Below are 13,409 nucleotides of genomic sequence, written 5' to 3'. Positions count from 1 at the left end.
GAGGACAGATTGATCCTTTGATAGACTTGTCTGTGTGAGACAGATTTGTTTATTGTCAAAGCCTGCGATTTTGGGTCGTAGCAACTCTTAGTTGTGGGTGAGATCAGCTAAGGGAATCAAGTGCGCAGTATCCTGCTGGGATCAGAGGCGTAGGGAGTGCAACTGTACCTTGGATCAGTGGGAGACTGATTGGGGTTCAACTACAGTCCAGTCCGAAATTAGCTTGGAGTAGGCTAGTGTCTGTAGCGGCTTAATACAATGTGTATTCAATCTGGACTAGGTCCCGGGGTTTTACTGCATTTGTGGTTTCCTCGTTAACAAAATTTCTGGTGTCTGTGTTATTTCAATTTCCACATTATATTGTTTTATCTTTATAATTTGAAATAATACAGGTTGTGTGTTAGATCATCAATTAGAGTAATCCAACCTTTGGTTGTCGATTTTCATTAATTGATCCTTGGATATTGATCTTTGGTACCATCCAAGTTATTCATTGTATTTGATTAGTATTCACAGTTTCTGTTTGAGGATCAAATCAAGAGAGAGATATAAACTCGTTGAAGTACTTTTAATTTATTGAGTCTTGTTGATTATCTTAAAAGTATATTCGAGTTTGTCCATACAGATTGCTAAGTGAAATATTGGGTGGTGTTGTTAGACCCCCGCTTTTTCAGACCGATGTTAAAAAGCTGGTGTTTGAACATATTTAGAATTATGCTAGACATAGCATCCAGTTCAAAACCCTAATTTTGATCATTGAAAATGTAATGAGTCTTTCAGCTTTAATCATGAAATACATAGAATATTAAAAGTTCTGCCTCAGGAACCTAATATTGTTATTATACGTTATCACCGCCGTGATATTACAGAACTGTGATTCACCCCTTCTGAAGATACAAATTTCTTATGATTCTGATACCGATCAGAGATACATGATTTCCGATGTGACTTTACGAATATGACCTTCATCAAAAATACACCATCAACATTAAGTCCCCTGCTTAGTGTGGGACAGTCATGTTCCGCAGTATGCATATAGATGGTGATTTTTGCTGACATAAACGAAATAAATAAATAAGCACAGTTGTCAGATGTTACCAGGATTTCCGATCCAATGATGCTCAAATCATGTCGAATGGTCGGTAAAGGAGTAATAGTCAGTCGTAGAATTTCTTACACAGTGACTGGACATCTTCCATAAAGCATAAAATGATAAGGCACGCTGATTTTGGTGGTAGAAAGACCATGTTGACTCGTGTATGACACGGGCGTTGCTTGAAAGAGGAGTCCTATTTTGACCGAAATTAGGAAAACCTAAAATATGTATAAAAGAGAGTGAAACCCTTTAATTTTTCCACCTTATCTCATCACCACTGACAGACCAGCATGAGCGCCTTTCCTTTCCTCTTCTTCCATTCGCTCGAGGCAGAAGCAAAAAAATACTAAAATAATTTTTCTTTCCATGGATGAAGCATCATGTTGCAGAGAAAAGGAAAAGGAATCAAGAAAAATCAAACTTAGCGGAACTCGGTCGGCGCCGGAAATTGGCCAGCCAGCGGGAATTTCTGGCGCCGACCGAGTTCCGGTAAGTTTGTTTTTCTTGATTCCTTTTCCTTTTCTCTGCAACATGATGCTTCATCCATGGAAATAAAAATTATTTTAGTATTTTTTTACAAATTAATGAAGTTTTTAGGTCAAAATACCATATTTTAACTTTCGGCGCTTCAAACGTCTTCACAGGTGCTTTAATCAACTTTGGTACAACAAAGAGGAGGTCCTTGTAGCATCAACTCTTGTTCCATCACCACTGGTCGTTAGTTGAATCATAAAAAAGTAGTAATCAGGGTTTCATCACCTTTCCTTCGTTTTTCGTCGTTTTAATCGATTTACGTAATTTTGTGACGTAATCATCTTCTGAAATCAACACTCTTTAATTTATATATCTTGCTGATTTTTTGAGTTCTTTGTCCCCTTGCATGATGTATTGAAGTAGACATGCCCAGCCGATCCGTGAAACCTCAGAGGATAATTATGATTGTGCTTCCAATGATGGAGATGAGAGCACGATTAAGACTACTCTGAACATGGATGATGGATTCTTTGTGGTTCAGTAGAAACCAGCAAAGTCTCCCAAAGGTCATAACTTTCATCTTCTTGTAAACCCCAGAGAAAGTGATAAGATGAAGATGGTTTCTCCAAAATCCATCATTTGGTTCTGTTTACAAGGAGGACATTATGCTTCCTCAGTCATAGAATTTAGGATTGATAGAAAAGCCTTACCTGAATTTTCTGGGTGGACGAGACATATGCTTGGTTATGATTATGTCAGGAAGATGTTGAACAAAGCACATGTTATCGAAGCCATTAGAGCGTCTGGAGAAATCTTCATATATCATGACATGTCTGGTATCGTGACTTTAATTCCTCGATGGTGTGTTCCGACACGCATATTCATATGTAGGTGGGGTGAACTTACCATTACCTTAGAGGATGTTGCATCTTTGCTTCATCTTCCAGTCACTGGTAATCTCCCCATTGTGTTTTTAGTAGAGGAAACTAGAATATGTACAACTTTAAGTAATGAGATGATTAGGATTAATGGCATAGGAAATTTTTATTCCCAGTAGTTGAAGAATTGGTTCTCGGTAGAGAAAGATCAAGCCAGACCTGATGAGAACACCCTGACCATTTCTGTATTCTTGTCATTGTGGTTATCTAGGAACGTTTTTGAAGACGAAAGTTCCCAGCTGAAAGCATTTGTGATTCCTTCTGCGGTTAAGATGGCTCAAAGTGAAAAACTCCCCATTGGCAGTCTGTTTATTGGTTCATTATACTTCCAATTGGACTCCTTAGTTATTGACAGCCGCATATCCAATGGTTATATGGAGGTGGAATCATATTTTAACACGCTATTTGATAGACGCATTTATGTGTCTATTTTGATCTCTTTTATGTATTTTATTAGTACCCATTTGTTCTCATTATGGTGTTTTTATGTTTGTTTAGGTGTTTTTGGAGAAAATACCCTTGTATGGAAAGAGTTGCTCAAAAGTGATGATTTACACCCCGGAGAAAAGTACTAAAGGCACCCCAGAAATGTCCCGGAGGAAACCAGAAAAATTACTATTTCAACCCAAGAATTACTATTTCAGCCCAAATTACTAAGGGGACACCAAGACAGGATAGGGGGACACCCCTCTTCTTCATTTGAATATCGATTTTGGCGGGGAAAATGTTCACAGCACAGGAGAATTTTCGATCGAAGAAATGAAGTAGTGTTAGGTCGATTCAATGGCTGAATTTTGGTATAGAGATGTGATATAGGTTGAGGAACACAGTATGGGTGACGTAATCGGTCAATTTTGGCTAAAATTCCTGGTTCGATTCACCAAACCAAAACAGAGCAACACGCACTGTAAGCGAGCTCAAGTGTGTTTCTGCTGTGCATGGAGTGATGTGGAGGTGCGGGAAAGCTTCTGAGGCATGAAGAAACTAATTTGGAGAGTTTTGGGAGCGAGTTAACGTGTGGAAATTCTATAAATGGTAAGTATTCTCATTTTTGGGCAGCAAAAAATAATCGAATTAAAGAGAAAATATATGCAACCAATGGTCGGATTTCTTGCTCCAAAACACTATAAATACAAGTATCGGTCATTGGGAAGAGGCTTTCGAGAGTTGGGAGAGAGTTAGAGACGTAAAAATCAAAGAACCAGACGCTGCGAAGAAGTTCCTGCTGCTGCTGGGACTGAAGAACACGAAGAACATTGGACGAGGCAGGAAAGTCGTTAAAAACTGTCGCTTTATTGCGACACTTTTCCACTCCTTTCCGCGACTGAGTCGTTGTACCAACAGCACTATATCTGTGTCGTTGATTCTGGACGCCTTGTATGGGTCGCAAAATCCTGTTTTATACTATTTACTTATCTTTGTCTTCATTGTAAAACACTTTTGAGCATCAATGAAATTCTTTGAGAGGTTTTCCAATATGATGAGAGACTAATTCCCTCGTAACCAAGGCAATTGAGGAAGCTATTCACGCAACATAAATGGGTAACTATTTCATTTAATTATATAATTTACCTAATCGCTGCTTTTGCAGAGTTTTAAATTATTTGAATGATTGTCTTAATTATTTGTTATTCAGTTTGATAGGTTATACTTGGTTAAATCTCTTGATAATCTATGCTTAAAGTTTACAAATAAAATTTGAGAATTTGTATGATTGATAGTGAATTAAAGATAAAAGAGGACTTAAGAATAGAATAGAGTTTTGAAATATTTATCAATCAATTTTGCGTAATAGTGGAATCTAGTGTCTTGGTTACCTCTCGCACCCATTGTTAATATTTTTGTATATTTTTAAATCTAAAAATCCATTATCTTTACAAGTCCGAGCAACGAACTTTTACTACCACTTTCAAAATTACAACACTATTCATCCAAGCATGGTTGTGGGAACACCTGAGTAATCGTACACCTACTTCATGCAATATTTTGCAGAAGAAAGGCGTGGATTTTCGTCATGCTTTCATGATTTTTCTGAAGATAATAACGCAAGGATAATGCGTTGGTCCAATAAGATTCCACGTTATAGGGTACGCCTTGCCGATTTGTTCGATAACGAAGCTGAATTCGATTATCGTCCGTGGGCACCAGTCCCTCCTTATGTCTCTCAGTTAACCACCTTTGTTGGAGAAGAGGATGTAGTGCTAAAATCTGGTAACAATATTACTGATGGTGAAAGAATATTTATGCTGAATTGCACACCTTGTCATCTTGTGTCTGTCATGTAATAAGAGTACCTTGTGGAAGAATACAATACTGATATGGCTGTTAGGCAAACGGGTCTTGATCAATGCGCCTCTCCGTTCAGAGCCAACAATCTCCAAATTCATCATCTCACTGACAACTTGGATTGTACACATGTAGCCGGGAGTATATATTTGTCTCCTTGTCGATCGTGCCACATATGTAACTCCGGGTTACATAAGTTTCTGGAATCAGCAACATGAGCGCCTTTAGGATTTCGCAGTGCTAGCGGCGGCACCCCTATCGCATGATGCTCCTTATACAGATGACGGCTGATCATTCTCGATTTAAACCGCTTCCCAGTAATCATAAAAGAAAAACATTCCCAGAATCCTCTTAGGTGAGTATTTTCTTCGTAATTTCCAGAAAAGTATAATATCTTATGGTCTAATTATTTTGTTGATTCGAACTGTAGAGTGAGTGTGTCGTGAGACCCCAAAATAATTGTGACTTTGCGGATGTTAGAATAAGTCCCTAGAGCGGTAAGAAGAGAAGTAAAAGTCACAGGATGATATCTAACGTTGTTGAACCTCCGTATGCTTTTTTGGTTAGTGGCTTTTCTTAACGACTTCCCTTCTTAGAGTTCATGAAAATAATCATATTATTATTCCATTGTAGGGTTTTGTTCTTTCTAGCATACAGGGTCTTCGATTCTCCACAGCTGAACAGTCAACTCAGATTGTTGGATCCTATGAGGAAGATGAAGAAACTGAAACCGAAGATGAAGAAATCGATGTAAGTATCCTGCTTGATTGTTTGTAATTATTTTCGAAGAGAATAACCTTATATCCGTGCTTGTTTTTTTATAGGAGGAAATAGACGTGGAAAATAAAGGTGGTGGTGGTTCTAAATCATCTTTGGAGGAAGACAAGGAAGGAAATCACCACGATTCGGAGCTGAATGGAATGAATTGCGATTCCAATGACTCCAGTAATGCCGATGCTCCAAAGGACTTAGAGAATTCTCAAGTAAGTCTTTATACTGTATGTTTTTGTTATAATATGATTTTTACTCCTTGATGTAGAAACCCTATGAATGAATGAATGAATGAATGAATGAGGAATCACACCGCAACTCGTTTTCAGAAAAATTCAGAAATAATATGGTAAAAACGCCATAAAATCCTCATCTGATGTCTGTTTTTGATGGTCTACCCCAACTTTTTTATGCTTAAACAATTCCCCATCAATATTTTAGAATCTTTTTGAGTTTTGAGCTCGTTTAGGGACTCAAATCATCAAAACAGAAAAGTTCCGGAAGAATTTCAAAAAATTCCCTACAGTGACGATGTCTAATGTTTGATCCACTGCTCTTAGCTCGTTTGTCCGATGGATTTAAATTTTTTTTATACCGTAGCGGACATCCGTACAAAGAGAATGATATATGACCCATGTCTTTATCCTTTACCAATTTCTCCCAGTTTGTCACTTTGTACAAGGAAGTGTAAAACTGCTTCAATACGGCTTTGTTAGAAAACGTGTTTTTAATCTTTTATATGATCGGCTTGTATCCTCATGTGATTCTTTTGAAGAATAAATATATTGGATTTACTTTCACTTCGAATTTTACGTTTGGATTTTGAATTTCCTGTTCAAAGTATCCTCGTTTATACCAGGTGCAAAATAGCGAAACTGAAGAAAACAGGGCCACTGAGAAAGTTGTTGAGGATCGGGTTGGTAACGAGATTCTCCATGTATCACAAGCTCATGTCAACACTACTTCTGAGGCCATGGAGACATAATTCCAAGTGGATGTTATTCCGGGAGCCGAAGGAGATACTCCAATGGATAATACTCCACATGAGTATCCGCATGCAGGTGTTCCTTTTGATCCTCCATTTAGTAAGACGCTCGAACATCATGAATTAGTTGGAGGATTTAACATTCTTACCGGGTATCCAATTTATACCAAGAGATATGGAAAGCATATGGCCATATTGTTATTTCCAAGAAATATGAGCAGGCTTATTTCTTAATCATGCGAGTAAAAGCAATATTACGCATCGTTAAGGATATACGTACCAAACCAAAAGGTCCCATTACCGCAGGTGTACTCTTTGATTGAGAGTTCAACCTGAATGTTGCTGAGAAGCATGGCCTTAATGTTAAGTGGCTCCGTCAAGGAGTAGAACTTCTCAAGAAATCTCAAACTGAGAATAAGGCTCCCTCCACTGATGTTGTTGAGAAAAAAAAAGCAGAGATCGCAAGGCTGTCTGCAGAACTGGAGCGCGAGAAGAATGCTTTGCAGGACATGGAGGCGATTCTGTTGAAGCAGCAGCAACCATATTTCTCCAATTTCCTTTAGTTTTAATTTCCTCTGAATTTTACTTTTGAACTTGAGAGATGTAAGGTTTTATTTGGTACTAGGTCTTGATTTTCTGATTATTCTGGGATAGGTGATGATTGGATTTTGATATTTATGAGGATTTTATTATGGTTTGATAAAATAGCGAATCAGAATTTTTTATCGAAAGAAAAATTCAATTACTGGTTGAAAGTACTGCGTCCGTTTTGGAAGAATTGAAAATACAAACGAAATAAGAAAATTCTAGATGTTCCAAACATTAAACTTGATCTCTGAGCTCTGAATGCCTCAAGAGTTTAACGTTTTAAGCCATTTCTCATAGATTGTTGCTTCTACTACTTTGCCATCCGCGCAACCAACTTGTAGTACCCACTGACAGTGGATTTGGCAATCATGAATAGACCTTCCCAATCAGAATCAGTCATAGAGTGATGGTTACGCTTTGAGTACCAAATTCCCAACATGAAAGACATTAGGTTTGATTGGCCTAGCCTTGAATATCTTTTGTTGATTCATCCTTTCCTTCATCTTTGTACCAAGATCCTTATTCCAGACATGAGAATATCTTGGAAATTCTTGGTGACTTTTATGAGGCACATGAGGACATTCTTGCACTGTCAGAAGAGGAAACCCTAGATGTTCTACATCGTATTTGGGGATCACATCAGTAGTGGAAGTCTCGTCATCTTGCTGATAGATCTAAGTCACCCACTTGGTGAAGTATTGTAAGGGAGAAGTTACCCAATCATAACTCCCTATAATTGCAGTGGTGCTTGTTACTAGCATAATTGAGTCCTGCTATTAGAGTATACGAGATTCAGGTGGGATGAGACTTGCCTGAGCACAAAATCTCTTGACATAGGACGTTGCGTCTTCTCCAATTTCCTCCTTCATCATCATCATATTCTGGAATATTTTCATTGTTGTTAGATTAAAAAATTATTCTAGGCGATTTGCGGACGGATTATCGATCAAAGTCTCAAGACTAGGGATTTCCTCACCAGGGAGGTGAGATGAATCTTTTCCAATAATGATCTTCTCATCGTGTAGCCATTCTCATCCAAGGATCATGTCGTTCCCCAGATCTTCCTTGATGATGTGGAATTGGACCTATGTCCAAACAGCATCCATCCTTACCTTGAGCATAACGTGACCTAAGGAATTTCTAATTTCTCCTTCCGGATCTCTTGTCGTCGTAGGAGTGAACGTAGCTTCCTGACGGGTGATCCCTGCATCTATGAGTATCTTGAGAGGGATGATATTGAAACGAGTACTAGCATCAATCAAAGCTCTTCTAAATTAATTTCCCTTGAGATGAACTGATGTTAGCAGTCCCCAATCATACGACTCTTTGTCTGAGGCTGGTGGCTGAGAAAGCGATTCTGGTACTAGGCGTTTGCCTGACACAGCATGATCGAGAGCGTTGAAGATTTCCTTCCTCTGTGCTTTTGATAAGTCAAGCAGCTCACATAAATGATTCATCAAAGACTGTACTGCTTCATTTACCGGCTCCTCTGATAAAGTGAATGCTCTGACTGGTAAAGGATTTCTATGGTCTCCTTCAGTCCTCAGGTTCAGTTCTCCAGACTCTACCTTTTTCTTAAAAGATACGTTTCAGAACATTGCACTCACTTGTCGGATGGTTGACAAATTGATGGAGTGGCAGTATTTAGGATCCTCCATCTCTTTCTCAGTAGGTGGACGCCTGACATGAGGTAATTTGATTGCTCCATCCTGAATCCATACCTCTAGTAGTTTCAACATCTCTTCCATGGGTAGAGGGAAATTTTTAGGTGTCTGAGATTCTCTTGCCTGTCGTAATTATTGACGTGGGTTCAATGTTGGTGCAGTTTGGTCCTGATTAGCACGTCGTGGTGCCCTCACCGTTTGAGATGGTGTTGGTGGTGTTCCACGTTTAGGATGTTGTGCATCCGATGTCGTGGATTTTCTCTTTCCTCCCTCGTTGACAGCTTTCATAGAGGGTCCAATATTATACTTCTTATTAACAAGCAGTCTGTTGCTTCGAGTATCACGAGGTTCTTCGGCTTTGACAGGCTTATTTCTCTTCAGTAAAGCAGGTGTTGTGATAGCTGACCGTTTGGATGCTTCATGGAGTTCAAAGAACGTCTGAAAACGAAATTCTCTAGTAATGCTCTGTAGACACGAATCATCCCGTTGATGCATAGGTCCACAAGCTGTTGTTCAGTGACATTCGGATCATGACAATCCAAGGCCTGGACCCTGAACCTTTTAACATAATCATGTTGTAGACCGCCATATCAAAACCATGTTGATATCCCCCCATGTGACGTGAATTTATATCTCATGTGTGAGTGGTCAATCCTTGACCTAAAAATGTGAGTCTTATGAACTAAATTGACGAAGTTCAATACTGTGATAGATGAAGCATGGGGTGTTGAAACAGCAACACGCTCTGCAGACCTTGAATGTTGAATTATCATTATGCTAGTTGAAGCAAGAATGATAGTCGAATGACTTAGTGATAGTTTTATGAGATTGTTGGATCGATCGCAAACCATTATATTGGTGCACTGAGCACTTATGAGAATAATAATTGTTGAATGATCATTGAAGGTCTTTCTCGATCCATATGTCATGAGTCAGTCGAATGACGAAGAGAGATTACAATATTAAAATAATAGTTGACAGACAAACCAAATGGACCAATAAAATACCGATAGCTGGATCAGTGTTAAATTCTCAAATATTGATAGCTGGATCAACAAGAGAATTACTTCAATTCGAATACTGATAGCTGAATCAATATGAAGAATATTGTTCTGAGCAATTAGATAATGATAATTGAATTAATTTTGGTGGTTCTGAACCCTGTTGGCCGTAGCCCTTTGCTAGTTGAATCAATTAAGGTATTGCCAGATAGAGCATTGGTGATTAGAGCAAGTATTGCTAGTCAGAGCAAATACTGCTAGATCCATGAATGATTGGTAGCAAGACCAGATAAAATATTAATTAAAAATATTATCTGAATATTATTTAATTAATTAATTAAAATATTGATTGTTGAATCGATGTTAAAATACTGGTGTTTGAACATATTTAAAATTATGCTAGACAGAGCATTCAGTTCAAAACCCTAATTATGATCATTGAATGATCGATGAATGATTGACTGAGAGTCAACCAATGGATGAGAGAGATACCGCCTCTATGAGTGATGGACCGATCATGTGATATTTGGATTCTAGACTGAGCATTTACCAAACTTCTTTGTAGAGCAGTTGCTGAAAGGATGATTAATGATTGTTTAATCATTATTAAATTGTACTTAACTGAGCAATAGGTAGCAGAACCTAGTCATGGAGAGATGGTGGACCTACCAAGAGGTATAAAACCGTCCCTTGGTGGTCGTGGGACCATCTGGTGGTGAATGGATCATCATTCCCAGTTGCAGGAAGGAGTTTGAACCAAATATGGACTCTGGATGATTAATTAGGTCAAAAATCATCAAGAGAGGTGGGACCGGCTTCTACAATCCAAAGAGCCTTCCATGACCGGTCATGGTGACGTCCCCATGTTGTCATGCTCTTCACGGACCAATCCTGAGAATTTTGGTATTTTCTGATGGTCCATTGAGCATTATTTCATCCTTGTATGAAGAATTTGAGTTTAACTGAAACTCTTAATAGTGGTGGAAGGACCACTATTAAATATATTTAAATAATATTATTTTAATATTTCTCATGTTAGTAGAAGGACGAGTCATGATGGTTGCGGTACCATTTTCTTTGTTAACCACATGGTTCATGGAAAAATATGGAAGTTTCATGAGTTTTGATTGAAAGAGGAATCATTGAAAGAGCAAAACCTTAATTATTATAATTATAATAATATTATTATAATAACAATAAAATAAGGAAAAGAGGGGAGTCCCGTCCAGAACCGGCGGCATGACGGGCCGGTTAGCCATGTGGGCCCACCCTCACGGTTCTTTTATTATTTTATCTCTTCCCTTTCCTTCTTTAATCAGAATTTCAATCCTAGTCCTCCCATGAATGCCTCTTTGAACATTATCACTAAATACACATGTGCCTTTTGCTCGAGGCTTACTCGGGGTGTCTCAAATGCCCGAAAGGTAAATATCCATTACTTTCCATGGAATTCGATCGAGAAAAGCCACGGATCCTGAGTAGGTGAACATTTAGGGTTAAATTAGTGCATAATCTCTAGGAATTCAATCCAATACCATATGTCTAGGAGCATTCATATATAATGTGATCAGCGTCATACGTTGTTCTGGGTTGATTCAGACACCAGAGATGAATTTCTGAATTCAATAAAAATGTACCGAGTCTTTCAGCTTTAATCATGAAATACATTTTAAAAGTTCTGCCTCAGGAACCCTAATATTGCTATTATACGTTATCACCGCCATGATATTACAAAACTGCGATTCATCCCTTGTGAAGATACGCATTTCTTATGATTCTGATACCGATCAGAGACACATGATTTCCAATGTGATTTTACGACTATGACTTTCGTCAAAAATCCACTATCAACAGTGGGACACGGGAATGAACAATTTCACGAGTTCCATATCTTCTTCCGGTTCCCCTGCCATTTTATAAGCTTTATTCGAGTTTTTGATGAAGTAAAAGTGAATTAAAGATGCAACTGTATAGTAAAGTGGGTCTAGGAAAGAGGTCCTCCTTATATAGAAAAACAACCAATGACTAGTATTTTTCAGAAAAAAAATTGTGAAATAATTTGTCATACACATCGGCCGATTATTTCTAAACAAAATGTTGGAATAGTTGGCTACTTAGAATCGGTTGATACAGATGTCCACATCGACTGATTGCTGCCTAAAAAACCAACAGACAACATGAATTTTTCATACTTACATAATCGGTGGATAATATGGTGCTTATCAATGGTAGTCCCCGGCAGCGGCGCCAAAAACTTGGCAGTCCCCTAAAAGTTCCTAAAAATTATCCCCGGCCAAAAGGTTGGTGGGCCCGGAGAAGTATATAAAATTAAGCGCAATAAACGGGGGCCTACAGTAATACCGCAAGTGCACGGTCGTCGGTTGTAGCTCGTGCAAGTACGGGTCGATCCACAGAGATCGGGTGTGTTTTGGAGTGTCTAGCTATTTTGGGTTCTAGTTGCTATTGGGCTATGAAGCCTTTTGGCTTAAATTGGGCTTTGAGTACTAATGGGTTTGATAACAATAAAATGAACTGAGCTTGGGCTCAGTTAGTCTTGAAGTGCACTAGGATTTGGGCCTTTGAATGATGAACTAAGAACTTGGGCTTTGGTCTCTGAATTAGGCTTTTGGGTTAAGCCTGAATTGGATTGGGCCTTAATAATGAACTTGGGCTTGGAGCCTTAATGAACTGGGCTTTGATTAAGCCCACAGTTGACTGAATTGGGCTTCAGTTTGAAGTGAGCTTTGGACTCAGTTGGCTTTTGAAAGGCAGCAGCAGTAGCAAGACTGCACAAGCTGCACAAGCAGTGCAAGTAGCAGCAGAACAAGCCAAGGGGAAGAAAAACAGCAGCAGCAACAGGGTTGCAGCAGCAGACAACAGCAACAGCAGCAGCAGAAGGGCAGCAGCAGCAGCTGCAGGGGAAGGAAAGCAACAGGAGAAGAAGTGGCAGCAGCACAAGTGCTGCACAGCAGCTGCACAAGCAGTGCAAGAGATGCAACCACAGGGCAAAAGCAAGGCAACAGAGAAGCAACAGACAAGGCAGTGAAGCAAAAACTAAACAGATTAAAAACTAAACAGCAATAAAGCAGAAGGCTGACAAAATAAACAAAAGGAAACAAAAACAGGGCAACACATGGCAAAAGCAAAGAACAAAACAAGATGAACCAAGGCCTAAGGCCAAGGGCAAGGATGTGGTGAAGCTAACAGAGCAAGGCTAAGCTAAGGCAAGATTACAGGAGGTATACTAAAAGAATGGGAAGATAATTAGCTTGCTCATTGTCACTAGTGAGCACTAATTTCTCCCAATGCTCAATCAACAGTGCAACCTAAGCATACAACAAGAATGGCAAGATAATCAGCTTGCTATGAGCACTGATTTCTTCCATTGCACAATTAGTTCATTGCTTCAAATGTATCTAGCCTAGCATTCCATCAAATGTGACAGCAAATTAAACACAACAGTGAACATGTAACTGACAGTGAGCAACAACAAACATGAACATAACTAACTGAACTAACAATGAACAAAACTGAAATTTGAGCTGAAACATGAACATTTAACAGAACAGCAAATTGAACAAAAGAAACAACATTAACAGACATGAA

Source organism: Papaver somniferum, chromosome 4 (genome assembly GCF_003573695.1).
Source record: "Papaver somniferum cultivar HN1 chromosome 4, ASM357369v1, whole genome shotgun sequence".
Taxonomy (NCBI): domain Eukaryota; kingdom Viridiplantae; phylum Streptophyta; class Magnoliopsida; order Ranunculales; family Papaveraceae; genus Papaver; species Papaver somniferum.
This window is presented reverse-complemented; position numbering follows the sequence as displayed.